At 36.7% G+C, this 27,687-nt stretch overlaps 1 long non-coding RNA gene across 1 annotated transcript in view; it reads right to left on the bottom strand.

The window, feature by feature from the left end:
• The window catches only part of LOC149916011 (uncharacterized), a 35,458-nt gene extending 11,024 nt beyond the window's left edge, over positions 1–24,434 (bottom strand). The window contains exon 1 of the long non-coding RNA XR_016471107.1: positions 24,370–24,434. This is a non-coding gene — a long non-coding RNA (uncharacterized LOC149916011). The remainder of the gene's footprint in view (positions 1–24,369) is intronic.
• Positions 24,435–27,687: the final 3,253 nt, after the last annotated feature.

Below are 27,687 nucleotides of genomic sequence, written 5' to 3' on the forward strand. Positions count from 1 at the left end.
GCATCGCTGGAAATGAGTATGTACAAGGCATTAACTAATTTTAGTAAATTACTTTTCTTATTGACTATCATATCATCCTGCAGCTTCCTTAATGTGAATTTTTGAATCCAGCTCTTCCATTTTTAATTAAAATTAGATATTTGGACATAATATTCTTCCTGGGAAATATGTCGCTGTATTAAAGTTTGATAACTTTAAGCTGGGAAAGAGTGGAATGCATTGACTGGAGTTTCAGTAAGCACTGGAATGTGATCATTAGTAGGAAAATCCCATGATGTTTTCTAGATGTGGATGCCATTTTCCCTCTGTTTGGGACAACATACAAGTGTGCAAATTGACAAAATGTATTAGAATTGTTCTGGAGCAACAGGAATCAGAGGGAAAAGATTATGAAACTGCATGAACTCCATTCTCTATTCTAACATAATTCCTTGAAGTCAAAGACATTAAGAGTTTACGTAGGCGTACTGGGCTTCAAAAGATCTCTTTATGTCACTGGAAAGATTGCCAACTGTTCTGTTATGCTGGAGACACTGCGGCACCTCTTCAAAATAAAATGTGCTTAGATTGATCTGGGCCACTGAGCATGTTCTGATCTTCCCAGGGTGCGAGACTTAACATTGAAACGTATACACAGCAGAAGAGCTGCTAGTTTATGGAAGCTGCTATCTGTTTAGTATTCTGCTGCAAATATTAAACAGTTTTGATTTAGACTACCTACACTCAAATCATGTATCAGTCTGGTTGAGTAGTATGTATACTTTACATACCTAAAGCAAAAGAAATAGAAAAGGTGACAAAACAACTACTGAAAAAATTCTTTATAGAGACATAGAATTTACATGTTTACAGTTACTACCAACTCCTTTTCTTAGAGGAGAAGGATTAGGGATTGAGAAAAGTCTTTTATAAAACCAGTGAAAAATAAGTGTCTAAATATCTAAATCCTGTTTCTCTCTGAGGGCTGCCCTGAAATGAACGGCTCCTATTTTATTACGCTGGCCCACAGTGTCAGAGGTGGATGTTGGTGGTGTGGCAGTAGGGGTTGAACCTTCCCACCAGTATCCCATTACATGTTGTTGCTGTGTGACAGATGGCAGTACAGGGGCAGTCTGACAGAATGGTGCTGACATGGAAGGGCATATGAAGCAAAGGGGTGGAATTTAATTCCTCTGTGTGGAAAAAATAGCACCCATTGACCTTCATTGAATGTTGAACGTTTATGGAGGTCAAAGAGTGGATGTAACACAAGTGAGGCAGTGGGTGATATGTTACAGTAGTGTTGTCAGTGACAGTGGTCACCTCTGCTGGTGTAGATACAAGCTCTTGTTCATCACTGCTGAAAATGCACAGCTAATGATGACGATGATTAAAAATAATGCTTTGTATCTGAGAGTTCACTCTATCAAATAGTGTTGTTGTGCTCTTTGTATCTGTTGTAGTTTCCGTAGAAATAAATAGAAGGCATTATTTTAGAATGAGCTATATATTTTAGGGCATGGGAGCAGCAGACTGAAAACGGCACTAGATGTCATCTTCAAGTAGTTGAACATTAATGAAGTAGACGCTGAGGAGGGAAGATGCCTATTTAGATGAAAAACCTCTAGTTTCTTTTTGCTAAATCAATTGGTACTATTAATAACACAGCTAAGGGACATTATATACGAGTCCCTTTAAAAAATTACTTGTCAGGAAACTTACGTTAAACATAGATTCACTTTCACTGAACGAGGCTGTTTTGTCAGCTCAGAAACATCTGCTTATAGTAGTGATAAACACTGCCATCCTGTGCTGCCCACTTAAAGACAGTCAAAAATCAACTTCACAAAGGACAACAAAAGAGAAACTAACATATTTCACCAAGCAAAAAGGAGCAAGAAAGGAGATATAGCTGAATCATAGTTTATTTTCTGTACTGCTGTGGAGACAGTTCAGCTATTAGCATATTGTAGTGCAATGCTATGTCTGTCTGCAGTCAGCAAGCATGCTGCCTGCTCCCCATGAGGTACTACTGCCTTACAGCACAGTTTAAATAAAAGGTAGTATTGTCAAAACATTATTATGAGCTTGTTGGGTTAATCAGCATAAATTGAGTTTCCTTTAGTGCTTTTAAAGAGTTGGTCAATTAAATTGTAAGTCGAAGGTTTGTTTAAGTAATGGGTAGCAAACAATGGCTGAATCAAGTACACTGCAGAATCCACGAACTCATCAAGGCACCATGATGCTCCCTTTCTGCTCTTACCATCATATAAAATGTGATAATTTATAAGAAAAGCCTTATTATGGTTTAAAAGCCCAGGACAGAATTTAGCTTACAAGAAATTAAGCAATTAGGTCTGTAATTTGGGGGTGACTAAAAGCTTTTTAGAAAGGCTAAGAGCAACAATAAAGATATCCCAAAGAAACTCCTAGGGGAGACTAACCATCTCCTCTTTCTCTCCTTGCAAGCTTTAAATGTCAACAGTAGCCTTTACTTTGATGGAAATTACAGTCATGTTATTCAAAGCAAACTTCAAAGTATTACAAGCATTTTAGTGACTGAGATCCACTCATCATTTTTAGAGAGACTGAGTATCCTAAAACAACAAAATGTGAAAGAAGATGCAGGAAGGGCTGCCATACATTTCTTCTATTTTCTCGTAGTCGTCCTCCTCACAATTACATCATCAAAGATCACATTTGACAATTGCAGATGTATTCCAAGAGTTAAGGCAAAGAAAAACAGGAGTCAGCCCAACAACTACTTTATTTTCTTTAGGAAGACTGACTGTCCTTTGCCAGCATGCTACCACTACTCCCCTGGAAAGTGGATGTCTTCATTTTCCAGTTTTTTTGTTTATCTGAATAGGAACAGTAAGGAGATAATACTGCAGGGAATGCTAAGAAACATGAGAAGAGCAGGAAAAGGCCTGAAAACACGTGTTAGGATGAGCCTTGACTTATCTTTTAGTTGCAATAATTAATGGAATAAATTAGAAATGTGTAAGAAAAACGATATCTATTCTGTCAGGAAATTTTACTCAGCTTGTTACCAAGAAATTAATCTCTTTTCTATTGTTGTTCTGACTCATATTAGATGGAGAGAACAGGTAAAAATTTACTTAATCCTACAACTTCTTTATCTATAGAGGAACAGTCTACAGTTGCTTTTCGAATTCACTGCTGATGTCTCGGTTTCTCAGGAGGTAACTCATGCTTATACAATGTTCATAGTGCCCACAGAAATTCTTTTCCTTTTATTTTTAAATCTACAGCACTCACTAAAGTGTTTTTCTGCAGTCTTCCAGTTATCACTATTTAAAACCAAATCACTGTTGCTAATACTGTGGGAGTAATATAATGGAGGAGGACATGGATATTTTCTCAGACAGTGCCAATCCCAGCCCATTAAGCTCTTAAAACAATAGGGGAAGTGGAATTTTCAAGATGGCATATAAATTGCTGAGCTCCTTTAAATCCCATAAACTGAAGGTCTTAAAGAAGACATATAGGAAGGACTGCATTTTATCAGAACAACTGAGCTCTAAGTCCCAGATGGAATTCTTTTCCTCCTTTATTTTGTCTTCACTTCTTAAGGAAGTTTCTAAGTTTTAATTCTTCCTATTTTTCCTTCAAAGCCCTCATTCAGGAATAGATGATACTTAGAAATAGTTGTGATTGCTCTTCAGATTTGGAAGGGTGCTTTGTGACAAGCAAGAAAAGCAATTTTAATAGCTGCTTTCTTTTTATCTGCTTACAATACATTCATCTGATACAGAGACACGAGTCACAAATATGTTGAGCATATAGTGGAATAGTTAGATGAAGAACACACCAGAGGAATAGGAGAATGAGTGCTTATAGTCTCTTCCTTCTTAATCCTTTCTATTGCACCCTGGAGATCTACATGTGCTGCTATTCCATATGCAGGCACGAGTATGCAGACAAGCCTTCCTTCAAAAGAGACTTAGAAGCTGTCAGAAGGGAAAGCAGACAGGCAAAAGAGAAAATGTGGTAATTATGTTTACTGTCTGAGATTCAGAAGAAGCATCTATTAGCAACATAATATATGGAGCAGTCAAGAAAGGAGAAAAAGATGTCAGCATTTCTGTGTTTCTGCTAAAAAACGTGTCTGAGACTTTTCATTCCACAACAGTTATAGAATAAGATCAATGCCTGTAATGTTTAGGATCCATATGGAGCAGCAGTCACTAGCAGATGACCAAATGCATCTGACATAAACCTGTTTGCAGGTGCTACACAGCAATTTCTGAACCTCCCAGAACTGGGTGACCCAGACACATCCTCAAGTGCTCAGCTGAATTAACAGCATAAGGATCTGTTCTAAAGAAGAGCTCTCCCAAATTGGTACTTCTTTTCTTGGTACATCTATCTTTATTGCAATGCTTCGTACTATGCAGCAGCAGAGCAGCACTGTCAGAACAGTGCAGTGAGATCACCCACAGAGACACAAATGCAGGCAGGACTAGAGAATGGTACAAAGTTGTAGAGGCCAGAGTTGTGATTCTTAATCATCCAGGTATTTAAAAAAAAAAAAACCCCTCTGTTTTGACACCAAGTAACTGAACAGTTCTACAAAGAGCTGTGAACTTCGAATGTTCCTGACAGTGCCTCTGAAGAATAGTAATAACCTTATCTTGGATCCAGTTCAATTCCTGTAAGAAAAGTGATGACTTGGAGTTGCCATATAAAACAATGTCACCATTTATAGCATCACTGAGATATGGGAGGATAAACATGGTAACAGAAAAGAGCTAGTAAAATCAGAAGCATTTTAAAATGTTATGCTCTACAGCAGAATGGGCATTTTATAGCTTAGCTGTGATCTTAAAATAATGGTATGCTGTGTCCTTCGCACAATAGTTTCAGATATCACTGTGAAGGAATGTAGAAGAGAGGCCTAGAAAGACCCACAGAAATTCTATCAAATCATTATAAGGTTCCACAATCTGCCATTGCAAAAATCAGTAATTGTGCAAGAAAGAATTGTAAAATAGCTGCACTGCATCTTCATAACATTTATAGCAGTTTGTATCAGTTCTCATTTAGGAAACCTTTAATATATACGTGTAGAAAAACTATGAAAAACTAATATTTCTTATTAAAATTATCTGCTACTTCTGGTCTGTTATAACCTTTTCCTTCAGCTAATTTGCTTGCTTTTAAATATCAGAGGAGACAAATGACCACGAACTCCACTCAGAAAGTGAAGTCTCCTTTATATCAGAACATTGCAGTGAGCATCAGACATAACTACTATATGTTAGGCCATTCCTTGTTTCAAAAAAAAAAAAAAAGGACAAACTTAACACTGTTGAAGAGGCATTTAATACAATAAAAGTATCAGAAAGCAGCATTTGGACACCGCAGGTAAATTTAACTCATTATCTGCAAGTTATACACTTAATTCATAAGTTACACTATTCAAAGTAGTAGTATTAAAATGTCCATTGGGACACAGATGTTTCATTTATAAAAGACTAAGTAAGTTATAGAAATGACAGTCTTACTAGAGGGCTGAGGTCTTAGTTTCTTTGCTCGGGGTACAGAAAGAAATGCACAAGTGATATTTCTAGAATTACGAATGAAAAATTGTTTCACCTGAGAAAGTATTTCTGAATCTGCCATTAACTGATTATTGAAATACCATTAGTTGATAAACGATTCAGTACTGAATGACTGCAGCTCAGAGAGAATCTGAGATCAGTGGGCATATCTGAACATTCCTTATGTCTCCAGCTGTAGCTTGAAAGATGCTAGATAAGTGCCAGCTGATCTGCACTGATTGTTTGGACTCTGGTATTTCTTCAGGAGTGGTAAGTACTTTCCACATTGAAACAGAAAAATTCCATGAGACTTTCCATTAAGGTCTGCTCAACATTAGTAATAGAGGTGTATTTTTTATGTACACATGAATTTCCTTCATACGTGTACATATGCTTGCATTTAGCAGGATATGGGAGACCTCCTTGAACTCTTAATTACAACCAATAATTTTTTGCACAAGTTTAGTCAACAGTCTAACTGAAATCAAAATATAGCTCTATTAATGCAGTGAAGGTGAACAGCGTATCAGAGCCTCTGCCTTTCCAGCCTGCTTTCTTAAAAAATAATTTTCTTATAATACAGAATGGCAGTTATAATGTGGTACCACTTATTCATTGATTCAGGTGTGCCAGAGATTAAGCATGTATTCAAACAAGCCAGAGGCCACACAGTCAGAGCCCTCAGGCTCCCAAAGTGGAAAAAAACCTGCAAGTTCTACAGTAGGCATTTGCAGGGAAAATAGAGAGATAAAGTGGCCTGCAGTTATAGGATGTTCTAACCCTAACATTAATTTTAGTTTTTGGAAGCTTTTAAGGATCTTCTCACTGTGTCTGTGTCACTGAGTAGGTTTTGGTTAAAGTGTCTTTGCATAGCCAGACAATCAAGGAGGAGTCAATTTCTGGAGACATTATTTACCAATTGCTCCTTCTTCAGATACTTCAGACTCTTTTATTTCCTTTAGCCCCAAACAATTTGCTTATGGCTTGCAAGTTAAAAGTCATTCTGCTAAAAACAAATGATTTCTATGTATATTTCCAAATGATCTTCAAAACATCAAGCACTGTCATGGATGCCTGAAGACAGAATGGTATCTTCATAAAAATGCAAATTATTCCAATTATAATAGCAATCAGAGTCACAGAGAGCTGGGGATTTCTCAATTATAGCTCTTGTGTGGCACTTAACACTCCCACAGAGGCACAGCAGAGAAAAACACAACAATTTAAATAATACGGATGTTCATTCCCTTTATAATTCCTAATGGCATGAATATTATTTAAAGACATTGAAACGAGTACCCTTCATACTAAGGAGTGTATTGTAACTGAAGCTTTTGATTGGAGCTCATTTAAATACATTGCCATATATTTTTCAGAAGAATGTTACAAGTCAGACACAAATGTTGAAAATTTTCAATGTGACAGCAAGGTCCCAACCTCAGTTACTCAGCAAACAGCAGGAAAAATCACATATTTTTTTTTTTTTAAGACAAAAACATTAGGCAAGATACCACTCAATTTCTATTTTTTGAACAAACAATCCAGAACTCCTAATTAAAGCTAGCATTGATTAGTAATAATGTTCTAGCTGAAAAATGATAGGCTTTAAAAATTTCTGGATGCTGTTAACAAAAAACCCTATTCCTCAGTGCTAAATTTGGTTCCAACTATTTTTTTGTTCTCTTATAGATTAAAAAAAATTGAAAGTGGAGCAAAATGAAGTAATGTTTATGTTAGCATTGCCTCCTCTGTCTCATACTTTGACGAGCACAAATTGCAGTCATTCGAGTCAATATGTTGCCTGAAGTTACCTATCAACTCCAAAAGTTCAGCTATGACTACAGGCAGTGGACTTTTTAAAAGCACTGCACGTCTGAGAGAGATTTCTCTCTGTGTTTTGAAGATAAGCGCTTATATCCAAATGCAAGCATGCTGCTTTGGCCACGTTGCAGAATTAATAATAGTGCCACAGCAGCAGGAAATACGGACTACATATTTAAAAGATTAAAAATAGCAGCGATAGCTGCTTACATTTCTACTACATCATTCAGAGATTTTCTTCCTTAACATGGAGATTGCAGCCTCCCCCAGGGATGCTTCACTGTGGTCTCTGTAGTTAAAGACCATCTATGCCATAAAACCCCATGGGTTGCCATGAAGCAAGGCACTGCACATGGTGTAGAGCAGACACATGTCAATCCTGAGCAGAGTAAGCATTTCCTGGAAAACAAACAGCAAAATACTGAAGCAACAGCTTTCCCTCTCCTCCCTACTTACGTTGCTCTCCTTTGCTAAGTGCTGAAAGCTATTATGAAATAACAAGACGTAGCCTGGCAGAGGCCTAGGTTGCTATTAGATCAGATCAATACTGATAGAGATCAGGAATTTGGTGTTACTGGCACCTTGCTCCAAGTAGCTGATCTCATGTTGAGTACTGCCCTGTCAGTTCAGTGACCAGTCTGGTGGGCTGTCTGCTTTGTACGTGGAGACCACACTGCGTACATTTAGCTTTCATGTGTTATAAACACTGCAATGCTTTTTAAAGGAAACTAAGAAGTTGATCTACTAGTAGGAAAATGGCATTCCTACAAAGTATACTTATAGTTCAGCCTGCTGGAATAACAGCTGGATGTTTTTAAAGTTGTGGTAAACTGTCAGACTATGATTTGAATGCAGCTTGCACCCAATTTAGGTGAATTGCTATATGTTTTTTTTAATTAAATTACGAAGTCTGTGCTTCTCACAGTCTACCTGTACCCCACATTTACAGGGCAGCAAGAAGAGGAAAAAAATCATACTAGCAAAGGAGAAAGGGAAAGAGAGGACAGTTGAACTTATTATTAGAGCAAGATTTATCTCTGCCTTTCAGACACAACCTTTATATTAAAAAAAAAAAATCTTGAATCTATTTTGTAAGACATATATGGAAACAGGGAAAAGGAAGGAATACTGCAAACCTCCCAGAATACTTATTCCTTTTAATTATTATTACTATTATTTCTATAGCGCATTTCAGAGTCTTGGCAGAAAGTAAAGGTATTTGTGTCATAATTAGCAATATTTTGTGGCTGCATCTTTATCACACTTATTTGTCCCCTTGGTTTCAATTCTTGCACTCTTTTCTACAGTTCTCCGTAATAAATATTTCTGTTGATCCTCTTATCAGAATTTTTCCAATCTTTTAGAACTGCAGTCTTTCCTATTCAGAAAGATTGAAAAAAAAAAAGCCATACAGGTTTCTTTATATCCCCAGTGACAGTAGGATATAATGGATATAACTTTTCCATTGCTTCTTTCTTCCACAGGATGTTATGTATTGTGTTGATCATTCAGAATTATTGATCTTTTAGAGACAGGACAGTTAGCATTGGTAATATTTGTCATTTTTGGTTTGTCTTATTTTCTTCCCATTCTATTCTAACTTGATCATTAAATAACTAATAAAATTGGAAACTATGGGAAAAGTTATAGGGCAGAAAACATTGAACTGGAAAATGTAAGGTAAGGACATCTCCTCTTGAAATTGAAAATCAGCTGATAATTTCAAGTTCGTTTTGTTTTTTAAAATTATTTTCAAACAGAATTGTATGAGATTTGTAATGAATATTTTCCCAATTACACAATAAGTTTTCTTCTAAAAAGGAAACTCCACTCTTGTGGAACGATGTTTGAGGAGGAAGTACACAAAGATCTTGTGTGTGATAAAAAAAAAGAAAAGAATAACTTGCACCTATAACTAGACCCAACATTCACAGATATCTTGTACGTGAAAGTGAATTACACTAATCATAATATTCGCGTGATTTATAAGCATCTATATGAATATATTTGAGGCTATATTTTAAAAATATAACTAAATAAACACATTTTTCCTTTTCCTCCAGGAGAAATTTCAGTAAAGTACATGCTGTTATAGATGAATGAGCTTTATCTTTCTTTTCATTTGCAGTGCACAGCTTTAAAAATGAGTAAAGATTCTGCATATTTTTTGGCAGAATTTGTCATGCACAATTCTCTGATCAGTTCTCATACAGTTGGAAACATAAGCTCATTTCCAGAAGCCTGAACTATCATTTTTTCTACAACATTTTCTTTTGCCAGCATGGCCATAAGCCTGATCTCTGTTCATCATTCCTTAGCCCAAAATCTTCATTAAAACAAACAAACAAGGCAAAACTGAAAGAACATGGCAGTCTTTGAAAAGGTATAATAAGCTGAGTTCAGAAAATGCTGTAAGATACTCAATCCTCTGGCTGCAGTTTGAGACTCACATCCATTTTCCCCTCCCACAGGTATGTGCATCTTACCCCCTGGGGGCTGCATGCATGGAATGAGATTCACAATCTGCTTCCAAGAAATGCAGTCTGTTCAATACTACATACAGAAGGCACTAAAATCCTATCCAGATTTCCTCCCTATCTAATGCTCATACTCCCTCTTTATGATGGCAAACCTTTTCCTCCCTAACATCCATTTTACTTGATTAGCTATGAAATTTCTTTTATGAAGCTGAATACAGCATCTGAGACAGTAATTCACACTGTGTACAAGATGCATGGATTGGCCATGAAACCTAGGACATTTTGTGCTTTGCTTGTATTAGAACATATAATCAGACATTTATGTACATATACTGAGCCTGTTTATAACTTAAGAAAAAATCCCTAAGGCTAAGGATGGAAGAAATGTAAGGTATTGAACAAAATTCAGAAACAGAAATAGAGAAGAACATGAGAAAGAAGATTCTGATGGTCATCCTTTGGGAATAAAACACAGTCCCTTGGGATATAAGGAAAGGCATGTAAGTGATGGATATTTATTATATGGAAGTATTTAAAACCTAGGCTAGCAAAACAAAAAGTCATATCTATGATCAGACAAATTTCTTACATATGCAGTGAAGAAAAATTGAGAAAGACCCCTGAAACCAACATATCTAATCCATTTTAGTATTACTACTAAAATATTTTTTCATTATAATTAGCAAGAGACTCTAATGAGAGATGACATACACTTTCTTCCCCCTTTCCTGACCTCTACATCAACAAAGATCATTTTCAAGGTTTGTACTAGATTTCCTTTACAGATAGTGTCAGACAAGTCCACAAATGTATCACAGACAAGTCCACTGAAGAATATAGCAAGGTCAACATTATGGACCCTGATAGCTCAGCATCTATCCAGGGATGCAGAGGAAACCTTCACTACAAGAAAGATTACTGCTGCCACGAGCACTGCAGTTCTACTGCCTCTGTAAACTGAGATCCGCAAGGACCTTTAAAATCATCTATTTAAAGGTTTTTGATGTAACTGTAGTTTATGGATCCAATTACCTTAGTTCAAAGCCTTCTCAAATAATTTGAGAAATGATTATCAGTATCAGCAAGCTGTAAATGGCCAAAATTCCCAATTCAGGAAAAAATACCACAAAGAGAAAACACACCACAAAGATTCCTCTTAACCATAAAACTTCATATATAGGGATGTCATTACTCAGTCACAAAGTTAGGAGTGCCACAGCTATAAAATTCTGTTCATTCCCGTCACAGGTTGCTTTAAACTCTACTAACATCCACAGAGACTTATTACTATTAGGAAAAAGAAGCCCTGAGATGCAGTTGCAGTATTCAGTTTCAAGTACATTTTATAACATTAAGTAACTTGCATATTTTCAGCCACACACTGCTGTGGCTTTGTCCTCAGGGTTGTTATCCTGAAATAATGGAACGTTTCTTGCCTTAAAACCTGGAAAGTCCTATATGACAAAAGTCTTACCCAGAGGAAGAGAACATTTCAGTATCAAATTTCTGCAATGTGCTTCCAAGCAGCTTAGAAGTTGTTTGAAACCTTTTGAAAAAAATGAATGTATTTTAAAAAGTTTGCTGTACAAAATAAGCAAAGTAAGCATGTCAAATACCAGTGGCTGTTTAATTATTATTATTATTATTATTATTATTATTATTATTTTTTTTTTAAGATTTTGAGGAAAACCACATGAGGTCTACTTGCTTTTGCACTATGCTTTAGGAAGATTCAATTATCATATGTAGTGACTACTCCTTGATTACCTGTCTATCAGCGTAATGTGTCATTGCAATATCTTGCTGTATGAAATGCTAGTTAGATTCAAGAATGCCAAAGCATTTTCTTTCATGTTAAATTGCAGCTGTTTTGCTTTTTGAGTGATCCAACCAGCTGGAATCTTCATATTTTCTTCTTTATTTAAAATGAAGATAATAGATCATTATATAAAAAAAGCATCAGCATTTCCAATGGTACCTGCTTATTTCAACAGTGCATTTTATGAGGTGCTTTGGGTGTGGAGCAGGAGGGAATTTGAAAAAAATTATACTGGATCTGATGAAAGTTAAACACTAAACACAGATTAGAGTATACAAAATTGCTGGTTTCACAGCTACTAGGAATTCTACAGGATTGCTCTGGTTCCCTGGAAGGAAGAAACCATGGCATATTCAAAGCACAAGGCAGCTATCCAAGTCATTTTGGAAGCTCAAAGCCTCCAGAAATGTCCCAGGATTCTGATGAGTCCGGTAAAGCTGATAATCCTTATTTACAACAGACTTTTACTAGCACGATCTTCCTTTGTTAAGAAAAACTTAATGAAATGTTACAATTACACCCTAAGGTAAGTATGGAGGAAAGAACTGTTCTGTCACAAGGACTGAGATATACAGTGGTATCTCAGCTGAGATACAGAGCTGCAGAGGAGCAACTTAGTTGCCATGTATTGAAAATTTCAGGCTATAAGTGATGAACGTTATTCTCAACAGGTGAAAAATTAGTTGACTCAAATTGTTTATGAATAATCTGCAGAGAGTGGCTACATCCTTCATTGCACTCCTTTGATCTTAAAAGCTCCATTTCATTCTGTGTTGTGTTTATGCAGTTGTCTTTTATAATAATGTTTACAGTCTAGATCTACACATTAGATCATCCTGCCTTTCTTCCCATATCCAAGTGTTCTTATGCAATAGATTTTGAGTATAACTGTTTCATTGCAATACTCCATATTACTAAGGTATTAAAATGCATTTGACAGTATATATTTCAAAGAGTTATTTTTGTCATAATACATTTTAACACTTCTTGATATTGGAATTCATTTAGTGACAGGATGTAACAGCTACTTCAAAATTCTTTGAAACAGATTGGACCCATAGATATAGGGTATTTCTCTCTCAATGGAGAGAAACACATACATTTAAAGCATCTTACCTATGTCTAAAGAAAGGCATTAAGTGAAATATAAACCATTTGTTTGGTAGAAACTCTATCTATATCCATCAACTACTGTGGGGACAGCCCCAAACTAAGTTGCATCAGCTGACTACTAGCAGGTGCACATTGACTGGCCAGTAGTAATAGATGTGAAGTCACCCTATCCATAGGGATCTAACTGATGTTCTTCAAGTCTTATGGAAATAATTGCCCTTAAGATTTTACTCCATCACAAATACGGTTTAATCTAATCAATAAATGCAAGAGTAACTGTAGGAAAAGGAGGAAATGGAAAATGAAAACTAAGATTTGTCTCACCTCTCTGCACCTCACAGTCTTGAATGAAAGACAGATATAGTAGACAAATATACTTCTAACAGAACACAGTTGTGTATAAAACCTTTATTTCAATAGTCTTTGAATCAGACTCTTATACATGATGTAATACGCATTATTCCAGAGTCATTTAGGCAAAGATATACCCAGTTTTACAGAACACTCATTCCTTCCAAAAGAGCACTTCACCTGCATTTTACCACCGTTTGAGGAAAAATGCAAACTGGGAAACCAGACAACTCTACATCTATTAATAATGCTACAGGATTATTTATTTCTAACGCAAGTGCTGCATTTCTGTAGCAATTTGCTTGAATTCAACTTACTGTGCCTAACATATTTTTCTGAGTTTGTAATGCACACAAAAAATATATACACAAACAGCTGCTTTGGAGTATCAAATGATACTCACAATATAAAATTAAACATGTTCTTTAGCTCAGTAGGAACTAGTAGGAAAGGTACCCTGTGAAAGACTGCACAGGAGATAGGTCTAATCATCATTATTTCCAGAATATATTTCATTAGATTTTGCTTGACAAAGCGAGCATTTTGCTACAGCTCACATTATGATCATTTATGTATCTGTGGTCCAACAAAATCCAGAAATGAAACATTTCATTAAGTTACAGGGCAAGATTCTCTCAGGATCAAATACTGAGGGTACATAACTTTGAATCATTTAGGTCAATCAGGTATCCGAGTGCTTGGCACCTAACTTCAGATTAATGACTTAAAGCACCACAATTCAAACACCTTTAGGTACTAAGCTGATTCCAAGTAATTCATCAAACCATGAAAACTTTGAGTGTCACTACTGAATGTCGTTAAAATTAGCAATACATCAGAATTCATAAAAAACAAATTTCACAGTTCTGATTTTTTTTCACCCCAAAAAGCCACCTCATCATTTCTTTTCTCTAACACGTACCCGTCTACCTGGCACTCAGATCCTGCTGAACTCCAGATTTGCTTTTCAGAAGAAGTCATGACCCTCAACTCTATCAATTTGACTAGTTTTTGAAAAGGATATTTCAGTGGTGAAACCAAGACTTTTTCCCAAATGCTTTCAAAACTAGGTCTTTAGACTACTGTGAGATGAGAACTTAGCATGAGCTGCCTAAAGAGTCACTATGAAATAAACTGCTGAAAGAGTAAGTCAAATATTCACTTGAGATGACTAGGATTATGACACCATGAAAGGACAACATCTCCAAGAATATTATGAAACCTTTTGCACCATAAGAGTTTTCTTTTTGTGAGCCAGGATGGTGATTGGAGTATTTCAACACAGTTTAAAAGATCATCACACTTGATCAGGAAACTGTAGCTAAAACTACCATAAAAGATAGTTTTGCAAGCCTTACTCCTATATATTAATAAATTTAATTTATTAATAAATTAAATTTGTGCCTATTGATGCCAACTCACATAGTAGTACATAAGGCTGGAACTAGACCTAGCCGAGCAGTAATTTTAATTTAAAATTGACTTTTCAAGAAGCCATCACACTATGACACAGGATAAAAGCGGAATCTTGTGAAGATATCTGTAAGGAGTCAAGAGAGGGAATATTCCATTTAGTCAACAGGTTGGAGTAACAATGTCTGAAAGGCAAGAGTGATACAGCAGTGATGTAAACTCAAGTATCCCATAGGATGTGGGCAACTCTAAGATCATGGCCCTAAACAGCTCTCTCAAAATCCCACCCTGAATATCAAAATCCTTTCCAAGATGAACAGGGCATCTGCAAATACTTTTGAGGCTACCATATTTAAGATAAAGGTCATGAGGAGGGTGGGCCCAAATTAAAGAGCAATACAACTGCATTGCTTTGAATTTGCGAAGCGACCATGTCAAGAACAGCTTTTGAGAGTACGATTTTTCCATATCTAGTATGCTTTTACCCAAGGCCTGGTGAAAAAAATGGATATTTATAAAAAGAAAACTAGCTGTCAAAAATTGCTGCCAACTCCAGCTGAGAGAAATCTCTGGGATACATAGACGTTTGTTCTGAGAAAATCATATAAAACATCATAAAAAAGGGCTGCATACTTTGTGATGTGTGATAAGACCCTTTACAACTTATTTTGCAAGTTAAAGTAATTTCTTTTTGTTATTAGATAATGTAAAAGTTTGTGATGCTGACTGAACTGTTTGTCATGAGAAAGGAATGAAACAATTTCAATACAACTTGTAGCCAAGCTGACACTGAACATGCACAATAGTTGCCAAGACAAAGCTCCACACCTTCATGATGAAGATTTTGAGCCTTCATGACATGGGTTTTTTTGAGTGCCTCTCTAATGACAGAGCAGTCAAAAAAGGACTTCCTGAAAGATTCTGTATTTCACCCCTTCTGTATTTTATGACTGCCAATCCCAACTCTGACCTCAGATATAGCTGCAAAGCTATCCACAGCAGGTACTGAACTGAAGACTACTGAACCAATGCCACAATTGCAGCTGGTATTTGGCATGCATTTAATGACAGATGGCCTTGATTACAAGCGACTACACAGAGTACTTTGAAAGAGAGACATATGCCAGTTTACTCTGCTTTGAATCTTGTTAAACACAAAAGCTCTGGGGTTCAGGCATCCTACCCAGAACATGCATTTAAATCAAACCCTCTACAAGTAAGAATTGTGAAAACTCAAAAGACCCTGTAGGACAAAAATAAAATTGCATCCCAGATCAAAGCAATGCAGCAAGCCAAACATCTGAGATTATAAAATGGAAAGGATTAGACCAGATACCTTTTTTTCTTCCTCCATACAACAGAAGACTTTGAGTAAAAATGTAATAGCAGATGTTGGTAGACAAATGAGTTTTATTTAATTTTTAACATACCAAAGCACATTAGCCATTTCATTTCTTGAGTAACTATATTCCCCAATGCTACTTTTCCCAGAAAATCCTCACGTATCCTTTCCACATTTAAACAAACTCTTGGGAAAGAAAACACTACTTCTAAACAAGGAACGCTCTAAATTTATTTCATCATAAAGCACTCTTAGGCAGAGGACCTGAAGTATTCTTATGCCATAGGGCTTGGAGGACTGGTCTTATGGAAACTCCAACAGGAAAAACACCAAAGACCATTACCTACTTGCTTTCTGCATTCAAATATTATTTTACAGTCTGTCCATACTACATACATCTACGCAGTTAACAATTAGAATGTTACTCAAAAAAAAAGGATTTTAGGCTGATGTTCACAACTTCCAGAGCAGTATTCTGAGCTTCAGACAGAAGATCAAAGAGTAAATTCAGAGTGGACAACAATGGTTTGTAAATTTAAAAATCAGTCACCATGCCATAGAGGAATGAACGTAGGTGAGGAAGTGTAAAAGGATTTATTGATGTTTATTTGCAGTGACTTATAAAACTGCTGGCACACGGGAATCCTTACTGAAGCACAATAGTAACATACCTCATCAGGAATATTCTACTATATATTAAATTTGTGAGAGATTGTGTATAAATAGTAAACAAATCCTTCATTAGCACACAACATGTATGCTTACACCCTTTACAATGTCATAATTCTAGAAAGTATTCAAATATCAGAAGATTAAGTAAGCAGGTTACTAATTACAGTGTGAGAACAGACTCCCAAACAGTGGGCTTTTAATCATTTGCATGAGTAACTTAACTTTTAAGAACAGTCACAAGGAAGACAGTGAAACCACTGTGCATACTCCTACCCACGAGGTATGCAAGTATTTCCAGGCCCAAAGCTATGCTTATTATAGTGCTAAAGTGAAATATAGGTCACAAGAAGAGGAAGCATTTCTGTCAGCACTGGCATTATGGGGACTCCCCTCACACTGAATTATTATATTACATGTGGGATATGATCTCTTCTCCCAGGAAAATGCCAGACTTAACTCTACTGAAAATAAAGAACGTAGAAAATATTTTGAACAGATCAGAGAAGATCCTTTTCCTTTCTGTTTAATTATTCAAGCTGAAGGAATGCTAAAACCTCTCTCTGTCTCCCTCTGATCCTTCCCGAGAGGGAATGTCACTATCTTTTTTGACAATGAATAACTGAAGTCTCTTTATTTCCCTACAGTATTTTTTTTTTTTGGTCTGTTTCTGTTAATTATAGGCAGGTTGTTAAGTTTACCAAGACAATTAGTGCAAAAACACTTTCCTTCCTATCCATATGGTTCCTAACCCAATGATTCAAGCTGAAAATGAAGTATTAAGTATGTCATTGTCAGCAGCCTTTATGTGGTGCGATACTGCTAGCAGACAGTGTTGCTATACTCTACAATTACTTATGCTATGCTTTATGTATGTTGTCACAGCTCAGAGTTGGACAAATTTCAAAGAGGAAAACTTAAACACAACAAGCAGAGATATCATTGGACAACTCACTTTCAACAGTCATCTTCCTTTAGTTTGTCTGCATTTGGCAAAAATGTCTGCTCTACAATTACTTCTTAAACTTTCTCCTTTTCTACCTGCTGACACTTCCTGGAGAATATCTTCAGGTGTCCCTAATTAGCAGACTGCAATTTGTTGCTATAAAAACATGCCCTGTATTATCACTCTGCTCTTTCCCAATAGATTTTGTCTCAGCCAGAACTGGCATAGATGTGTTGCTCTGTTTCTACATGCAGCTGTGAAAATCTAGCCTACTGTAATTTATTTTATTGCACAGTTTATGGTCTTCTTAGAAGCAGTCCTCTGCTTGCTCTATGACAGCATGGCTTAGACTATCAGAGTACAAAATTCTGGGTACACAGCCCAACTCCTTTCCTTTTCAGAGGTCAGATTATAGAACTTATGGGGTTGACAGCTTTACTTAATGCTGTAGATATTCATGCTTTTAAATGCAGAGGTCTCAGACTCAATAAACTCTTTGAAGGTTTTCAGAGTCCAAAGCTTCCCTTGCAGATGCCCCACTTGGAAAAATTCTTCTGCAAAGTTTCACTGCAGATTCTCCCACTAGCACTGCATTCCAGAATCTCCTTTGGAGGTGCAGAAATGCCACGAAAAGGCTACACAAACATTATAGAATGAAGTCACTTTGTTTAGAGATTTCACTGGTATCATGTCTTACTGTTTTCAATGCAGTCATTCCGCACGGAAGGTGCAGATGGCATCCCCATGGTCAGCAGATCTGCCTTTGATGATACAGGAGCCTCCATTGGTTGTATTTCAACACACAAAATGGTGCCCCTTCAGGGAAACATAAGAGATTTAATCTGGTCTTCTTTCTTTAGCATGAAATCATGATTTTCTTTTCAGGAAGACCAAGCAGTATGGCATCTGTTGAAAATCTTTTATGCATGATGCTTGACAACCTAATGTGTTGTACTTATAACTTACTTGATATGACAATTTCATTGCAGCCTTTGCTACAAATTGACACGATCAGGATCACACTGGGAAAAACTATAAGACAACTGTGAAAGGGTATTTTTTTCCCCGCTAGACTTCACTTGAATTTACATTTACACTTTCAAACTGATAGTTAATCAGTGAAAACGAAAGTTTTATGAATCATCTTGAAAACATTTTCATGAAAAATAATAGAGTCAGAATTGTGCCAGGCAGTGAGCTAAGTTGCCAAAGCAACAAAACTAAGTGGGCAAAAGAAATGATCATTTACAGTGAAATTGGCAACTGGGAAGTTCTTTTCTCACTTCAGTATTTTACTTGATAGAGGCTGTTGTTTGACATGCTAAAACGTGAATATTTCATTTTCTGCACGTTAATTTGTAAATTTATAATTAAATCTTTGCTATGCTAAACAATTTCTTTTTATTTCAGTTTGTCTCATCTGTAAGTCTTTAAAAATATGTACTAAAACAATTACAACTGAATATTTAAATGTCAGCATGAATAGCCATAGCTAAAGGTGCTTAAATACTGACCATTCTACCTGACCAGGCAGGTAGAATAACACAGATCAGTTCAGCAACAAACACTGGTGGACTACTGAGTTTATAGATACTAGGTTGCTTTGTAAAATACAAATGGAAACATCGCTCAGTTGAGAAAAGGGTAAATGCTTGAAAACCGTACTAAATGTATTGAACACATTTTGTTTTTTCTCCCTGCTTTAGCAACTTGCCATTATTTTGCTGTGAAGTAGGGTCACCAGGTGTGATCAGGATGCTAGGAAATTATCGTGGTGCTTTCTGCCAGCTCATAATAAGCCACCAAATTAAATATGAAATTTAAATGAAAAGGTCACAACTTCCAACTTCTTTTCATATAAGAAATGAAAACAAGCTATCTAACAAATGTAACCTCTAACATGACATCAGACAAAAGGAGGAGAGTCAAATGGAGAGTGATTTAATTTTAGGGCTTAGTAGGGATCTATCATCAGTGACAACCTTCAAGAGATAAGAGAAACAGCTACTTATGTATTAATTTCAGTCCTAGCTCATTTATTTTAACCAGTGCTACTTTGCCACTTCCATTCTTTAAACCTCCTTATGCCCTCCTTTTGTTTTCCTCTATGACCCAAGAAAATTCAGAGTGCCCTCTTCCAACAGAAAATACAGCATGGCTTCAAGATAATCACAATAACTGACAAGAAATTATATTTTTATGTATAGGTATGGACAGGTGAAGGGCTGCAAAGATGATTAAAGACCTGAAGCAACTCCCTTATGAGGAAAGACTGAGAGATCTAGGGCTGTTCATGCTGAAGAGAAGAGAGGTGTTTGGCTTAGCCCTCCACTGGTACATCACCTTTAGTACTCCACAACAGATTTCTCAATCACAGAATGTCCACAGACCTACCACATCCATATATGCTTTTCTGGCTGACAGTCTCCATCACAATGTGTCAGTTCAAGACCTGTCACCTGTAATCTTGTGCTGAATTTTCATGTTTCCTGCTTTGGTCATTGGAGGACCCAAGCTCCTGTTATTTCACTCACAGCTCACACATGGCTAGAATTCCATCTTTATATTAAAAAAAAAAAATCTCCCAATGGAAATTCTTACAAGAAGTTTTTGTTTTGAGAAGTTGGTCTCCTCGCTGGAAAAAATCTTAGAAAGATGGTTTGATTTTTTATTTGGTTGATTTCTTTTTTTTTTTTTTTTTCTTTCTTTCCAATCTGTGCCGAATATTAAGTCTGAGTTTAAGGAGATGTTATTTTTATTTCCTGTTGATAAAGTACTGTCAAGTGGGGTTTATGTCCAGCTTGATTTCTTGCTCAAAAGCAATATGGGTCCCCAGATAGAATAATACCCACATACATAAATATTGTAATGAAATTGATAGCCTGTTGTGAATATTTTCATATGTGGATATAATTTATAATTAACAAAGTATACGAGGATACTTCTTGCTTTTGAAGATCAAAGTCCCATGAATACGAGAAGAAAAAGTAAAATTAGAAGAATTAAAAAACACACACAAAAAAAGAGCAAAGATTAGAAACACTTTGGGATGCAATCAATATCAAATGCAGTTTTTTCCGACCTTCGGTTTACAAGAGGAATTCAGAAAGTGAGGTGACTTTCTGTGGTGATAGATCAAATACCCAGGAGATACACAGGTCAAGAGGAAAAGGTTATAGCCTACTTCCTTATAAATAACTGCTTCAGCAAATGACCAAGAATAGGGTTGCGGCAGATAAATGAGGCCATTATTTAACTTGCTAGTATAGGACATATGTTGACAAGAACAAAGCTCAGTGCAGCTTGTCTTTTAAGGCAGTTTGTAAGCCACTGAGGTCTTATATATTAAAAAAATATCTGCATACACTGTCAAGGAGTTGTGCATGTTGAGCAGTAGAATGTAGCTACTGATCGTCTGACAACAGTAACAGCAAGAATAAGGCACTGTTGAGGACACAGAGATCAGGTTGTCCACTGATCAAATCATAACACTCTGCTCATTCTTTAATCAAAAACGTTATAATAAACAAAGAAACAAACAGATAAACAAGAAGAAACAAAATACCTCTCAAATCACCCTAGGCCTTTAAACAGCTTAGTGTGTGTAGTAACTGTCCTTCTTTTGCCTTTACTTTCTTCTTATTTATTTATCTGAGGAAAGCTTGCCATAAAGATTAAGTACAGAGGAAGCAACATGCATTTTTAAACTGATCAATGTCAATGTTATTTCTCTCAGACACAATACAGCAGGATATTAATCACAGAGATTAGGGTAAACCTACTTTATGGAGGGAATATGGTTATGAATTAAAAATATCTTCTGTTTGTCTCTACTAAAGTTCTGCAAGGCTCTGGACATTTCTGGAATTTGAATTATTGACAGAAATAATCGTGGATATACATATATATACATATACACACACTGATGCAATGGAGTTAGAAGTTTTTCTTTACTTTAGTTGCATTCAAAATGTAAAAATTACTGCATTTCACATAAGTTAATAACGCTACATCAGAATTGCTAATACAGAATAAATGGATCTAATCCTAGAACTAGTAACTATTTCTACAATTCAATAAATTACATTATTCCTTGATCCCGGAATTCTCATCCAGCTTTCTCATCAAATCAACTATAAATTCAGTATCTCAAATTGCACAAAGCTGCTAGATACTGCTACGTCCTTTTCAATTACTGATGCTGGGTAAATCAGGCTCACTAAAAATCCATGAAGCAAGCAGTTTGAATGTGAATTCCCAGAATAGCCAAGCAGTGTTTACCTGTAATTCATTTGCTATTTCACAAACACTACAGAGTACGTATGCAGCAAATTAAAGAAAGCAATAGATAGGAATGTGTCCTTTTCTTAGCCACAATGATTTTTTCAATAGATAGGCTGATATGAAGAAAAATTAGTCTGATTATAGAGCAGATGGGAACATTTATTGGTCAGAAGAGACAGGCAGAGGAGAACGTACCCTCTCTAATAAATGAGAAGGGATAACTGACTTCAATGGACATGGACGAGGTTGAGGTACTCAATGAGTTCTTTGCCTCAGTCTTCACTGGCAGTCAGTCTTCCCATACCTCTCATGATCCTCAACATCTAGGTGGGAGTTGGGGCAGCAAAATCTGAGCAAAGCAAGTCTGAGATCACCTCAAGAGACTGAATGTGTACAAGTATACAGGACTGGACAACACACATCCCAGGGTTCTGAAGGAACAGGCTGATGTGGCTGCCAAGCCACTCTACATCATATTTGAAAAGTTGTGGCTCTCAGATGAAGTCCCCAGTCCCTGGAAAGGGGAAGAATCATCACTCATCACTCCCATTTTTAAGAAAGGGAGAAAAGACGACTCAGGGAACTACAGGAACAAGCCTCACGTCTGTGTCTTGGAAGATCATGGAGCAGGTCCTTCTGGTAGCTATGTTTAAGGGGCACATGAGATGAAGAGGTGATCTGAGACAGCCAGCATGGCTTCACCCAGGGCAGATCATGCCTTCTACAATGGAGCAATGGCATCAGTGTACAAAGGAAGGGCAATTGCTGTTATCTGGAGTTCTGCAAGACCTTTGACATGATCCCACACTACATTCTTATCTCTAATTTAGATTTTAAATATGGGTTTGAAGGCTGGAATAGCTGGTGGACAAAGAATTGACAGGATAGCTGCAGCCAGAGGGTCATGGTCAATGGCTTTAAGTCCCTGTGGAGGCCAGTCACAAGTGGAGAATCGGTGTTTTTTGACATCTTCAATAAAGATGACTTGGACAGTGGGATTGAGTACACTCTCAGAAACTTCATAGACAACACCCAGCTGAGCAGTGCAGTTGATTATGACACAAGGATAGGATGCCACCTCTGAGGGACTTGGACAAACTTGAGAAGTGAGCACACATGAGCCTAATGAACCTTAACAAGGCCAAAAAGCAAAGCATTGTATCTGGGTCAGTGACATCTCAGATGTGTACAGACTGGTAGAAGAACTCCTTGAGATCAACCCTGCCAAGAAAGACCTGGGGGGTCCTGGTAGATGAAAAAAAATAACATGAGCCAGCAGTGCACGCTTGCAGCCCAGAAGGCCAACAGTATCCTTGGCATCAACAGAGGGGTAACAGCAAGGCAAGGGGAGTGACTGTCCCTCTCTATTGTGCCCTCATGAGGACCCATCTCAAGTACTCTATTCAGGCCTGGGGCCCCCAGTACAAGAATGGTGAGGAGCTGTTTCAGCATGTTCATAAATGTATTGTTCCACTCAGTTTTGCAGAACCCAGCTGGTGATTATACTTCTAATACTTTAAATGATTGTGACCTCATATAAATGTGTTTGTAGCATCTTGCACAGATTGATCCTAATTGAATTGAATTAGTAGTACCTTATTAAATACCATTTCTACTAAGAGTAAGAGAGAGACTGATCATTTAGTTATCATTTCTTATCATGACTGAATCTTAGTTTTACTCTCCAGCCCACACTATCTTTATTTCTTTTTTAAGAGAAATTCAGGATTTTGCTTCACAGTGAAAATCTAAAAGGCAGAAAGCTGAGGGAAGGTGCTTGTAGGATCGTTTAATTGTGAAGAGTTTCATTTAGTGTCTACTCAAGTTTCCAGCTGAGAGACGGCGCAACCCTTACATGCCAGCACCCACAGCAGTATTTTAAGTTTATTTAAAATTGTTAACTCCTGGAAAACTGCTAACTGTTTAGAAATTTTTCAGGCCAGTACTCACAAAATGAGAAGATTTACTTTAATTGGACTTTATTAGTCCAACAGACAATCTATAAAAAGTCATAGTACTTCATATCTCTTTTATGTTTACTATGAACATAAGCAATTCCAACAGTTTTCCTAATTGACGCAGAGCTTAATATGACTGTAGGTAAAATACCCACATTTAGCAGAATGATCTGACATCTGTGATTTTAAGACATAGCTGAAGTAAAACAGTTTCACAAATAGAACTAGGATATTTCAAATCTTAAATATGAGTACCTGTCATCTCAATGCATGTTACCACCTTTTGGAATCACTGTAGTTTGATTTCACTACATGACTGTAAGTACGTTGTCTATCTACTACTTACAGACTTTTTGATTGCAGTCTATGCAATGATAAATTCTTTGGCCTCCAAAGAGATGACTAGAGGGGAATAAGACAGAGGTCTCAGATCCATACCAAGCACAAAGAAGGGTGAGTGAGACTTGTCATTCATTCCTTTCCACAGAGTTATGGGTTGTCAAACAAACCCAGTGCATAATCAACAAATATACAGAATGATATGCTGAGGCTACTATTCACAGATCATATAGCTAGAAAGATCATCACCATGGAAAGGGATAATCAAAAATAAATGAAAAGGCTCACCTGTGTCCTGGGCTCATAGAAAAACTCCAGAAAGAGCAACTTCCAAGAAGAGATGCATCCTCAGTGGCAGACAGCCCTTAAATGGGGTTTAGAAGAGGTGCAGCCAGGCTCCACCCCTTCCAGTCACAGCTGAATTGCCCTCACCTGTGCTCCTGAGCTGACTCATTGCTTGCCTCAAGTGATCAATCAGAGGTTCAGGCTGTGATTCAATAGTTCCCATACACCCAGCAATACTGATGTTCAAAACAGACAGCAGCTGTTGCCCTACTTTATTGACTGGCAGATAATGAATAAACAGAAACAATACGAGGTTCAAGCAGTTCTTGATTATAGAGTAGCTGAAAATATGAAAGTATTAGAAGGGCGTACATTCTAGACCTGTTCTGATACTCTTCTTCATCCACCGGACAGAACAGTGAGAGACAATGGTCTTTATTCTGATACCTTTTGAGCTCAAAACAAGCTCTCAGAGAACAAATTACGTATTTTCTCATTTCTCATCCAACCTCCAAACAGTTCAGTAAGACAAGAAGCTTACTCAGGTTGAGCTTTGTGCTCAGACATGGTGTATGGGAGTATTTACCCCATGTAGCTCTAATCACCAGGAATGCACACTGATACAACAGAAGTGTTGGTTCTTTGTGTGCTGAATCAGCTCTACCTGGAGGCCAACTCTGGCTTGCACTCTCTGGGAAGAGCTGAGCTTGGTCCTGACTGCACATTTCAAAATGACAGCATGTGTCAGCCACTAAAGTAAACAGATTTAGCATTCTAACTGTAACTGCAAAGCAAAGTGGGGTGGCAGACAGGGAAGCATTTTCCTCCCTGTCTCCTACTCAAGGTACTTGTTGCAACATGTTCCAGGGAAATTATCTGTACAATGGAACAGGACTGGTTGTTCCATGCTTGGTGTAAACATGGAAAGTTTCAAGACAACACAATCAGAGCATCATCATTTCTAAACTAGACAGAGATTTCTGTATTGAAATAGTTAATGTAATTAAATTGCCTTTTTGTTCATGTGCAGTGGGATCCTATTCCAATGAATACCATCCTTCTGTGGCTGTAATATCAAAGAATTAAGGGATTCAATAGTGTGACTTGGCCACTAAGGTGCCCTTCTTTTCTTATTCTTGTTTATGATGACCTGCTCACTTACAGGTTGTTCAAGCTCCTCCCTATGCAGTACTATCATAATAGGATATTCCAGGTGATACATTTTCATAGTTCCATAGTTTCACTTTAACTTAAAGATATTATTCTGGGGAAAAACAAAATCGATCCCTAAAACTGGTTTGAGATTTGTACAAACATTTAATAATTTTGCAATTATTTTTCTACTTCCTCTTACATTCAATTTAAGTAAAGCTAACGAGAAAATATTTTCTGACTCACACAACTGGTATAAAGGAAATAAATTACAACTGGTGGCTATGGAATTACTGCTTAAGATGTGACATTTGCCTGGACAAGTACTATGATATTATGAACTTTCTCTTGGATTAGCTTCCATGTTTTTACTTATGTACAATGTAATCGCCTGCCTAAGTGGGTTTAGTGCAAGATGATCTTTATTTAAAAAAAAAAATTTAAAAAAAGAGGAGATATGTAATTTATTTCATTTTCTGTTAATGAGCTTTACACAACAAACATTTGCAGCTGCAAAAAGAATATTTGCAATCCTTTTTCTTGAATACGAAACTAAAAAACAAACTCATCCACAGCTTTCCCAGATAGTAAATTTTCTTTTCAGCAAAGACTATTACTAGTCATAAGTATTCAGAACAAGATGCTATTTACAAAGAGTATAAGGCTGTAGATTAAACATAAATTGCTTCCTTCTAGAAGTCACAGAATACATTCCAACGAATCTGAGGAAAAAAAACTGTTATGAAAAGCATTGCTGGGGTCCCAGTCCAGCACAACATTAAAGCACATAACTGTCTTTTCCACTTCATCTCCTCTCCAAATGGAAATGGTCACACACTTAGTGAAAAGTATAGGTGCCAATGATTTACTGAATCCAAAGTTTATAGGAGCAGCTATCAGTAAGAGATAACCAGGTGGGAGAACAGAAATTTTCATTTTATGAGATAAAAAAATATGTAACATCCACTTATTACAGAAATAAATAAATAACCTATTATTATATCTATTATGAAATAATTTGAGAGTGAGAGTAGTTCTTTTGCATGTTGTGTTTTCAGGCTGTTTGTTCATTTGAGCTGAAGCTGAAGAGTTACTACTTAAAACGCATGTTACAAGTGTTTCTAAATATATGTGAATTCTGTAGAACTTTTAGAGGGAACCTGTAGAATAGACTGTCCATTTTTGGAGTATGCATCCAAAAGTTTCAAGAAGGCCCTTAAAGGATTTCAGACTATAATGACCAGAAGCAAGTGCTTACATCCCTGCAAAACAAACTGTCTAAAATATTCTACTTCTTTCCTTTGCCTTCCTTACAGACATTCTCAGCCCTGTTCTGAATGTCACAATACCATTCTTACACTTGGCTCACTCCACACCTTTTCTTTTAAATCCCTTTATTTTATATCTCCCTCTTGAACTTGAGATCCTTAGCACACTGCATGGTCTGACTTGGATTCTGAAAAACATCTTAAAAATCTCCTAATAAGGCTTTCAGAGCTCTAAACTGAACTCTTGGTAGCAATAAAACAGGATAAACCAGCCTCAGAGATGGTAACTTCCATTTATGTACAGATTGTCTTTTATTTTTATAATACTCCAGAAAAATGTCTGAGACCCATTCTGCGTGGATAATTGATAGTTTTTTCCACTGATACTGAGCCCAACCAAAATGTCACCTGACTAAAAAAGTTTTTGTTTTGGTTGATTTTTAACCAATTCAAACATTTGTGAAGCACAGAGGAAAAGAACAGTACTGTATGAGTATTTAGTATTTCATACTGAAAACTGGGGGCTTAAGTAAGATGGCAGATTTTTAAAATAATATTTAACTTAGACAAAATTTAGCAAGTTGCTATAGCAGTTTTTATTATTATTTCATGGAAATATTTCTCTTCACTCATTTGATGCTTGAAAGTCTTCAAAGCCTCTTTCCAGAACATGGCTTGATCTCATTCACACAAGCAAATTGTATCGGAAAGGTTGAGGCTCATATAAGACATGGATTTTTTGTATGGTTTGTATTTTTGTCTGCTCTGCTTGGTGAAACTGCAAACCTTCATTTTCCACTTTGGCACTGAGCTGACTGGACAGCATGTGCTAACTCCTTTATGCGGTGAGTTTGTGCCTATTCTGAAGAACAGCCATAAGATATCCAGACAGAATCTGTCA

This window comes from Phasianus colchicus, chromosome 14, assembly GCF_987193195.1.
Source record: "Phasianus colchicus chromosome 14, bPhaCol1.hap1.1, whole genome shotgun sequence".
Lineage (NCBI taxonomy): Eukaryota > Metazoa > Chordata > Aves > Galliformes > Phasianidae > Phasianus > Phasianus colchicus.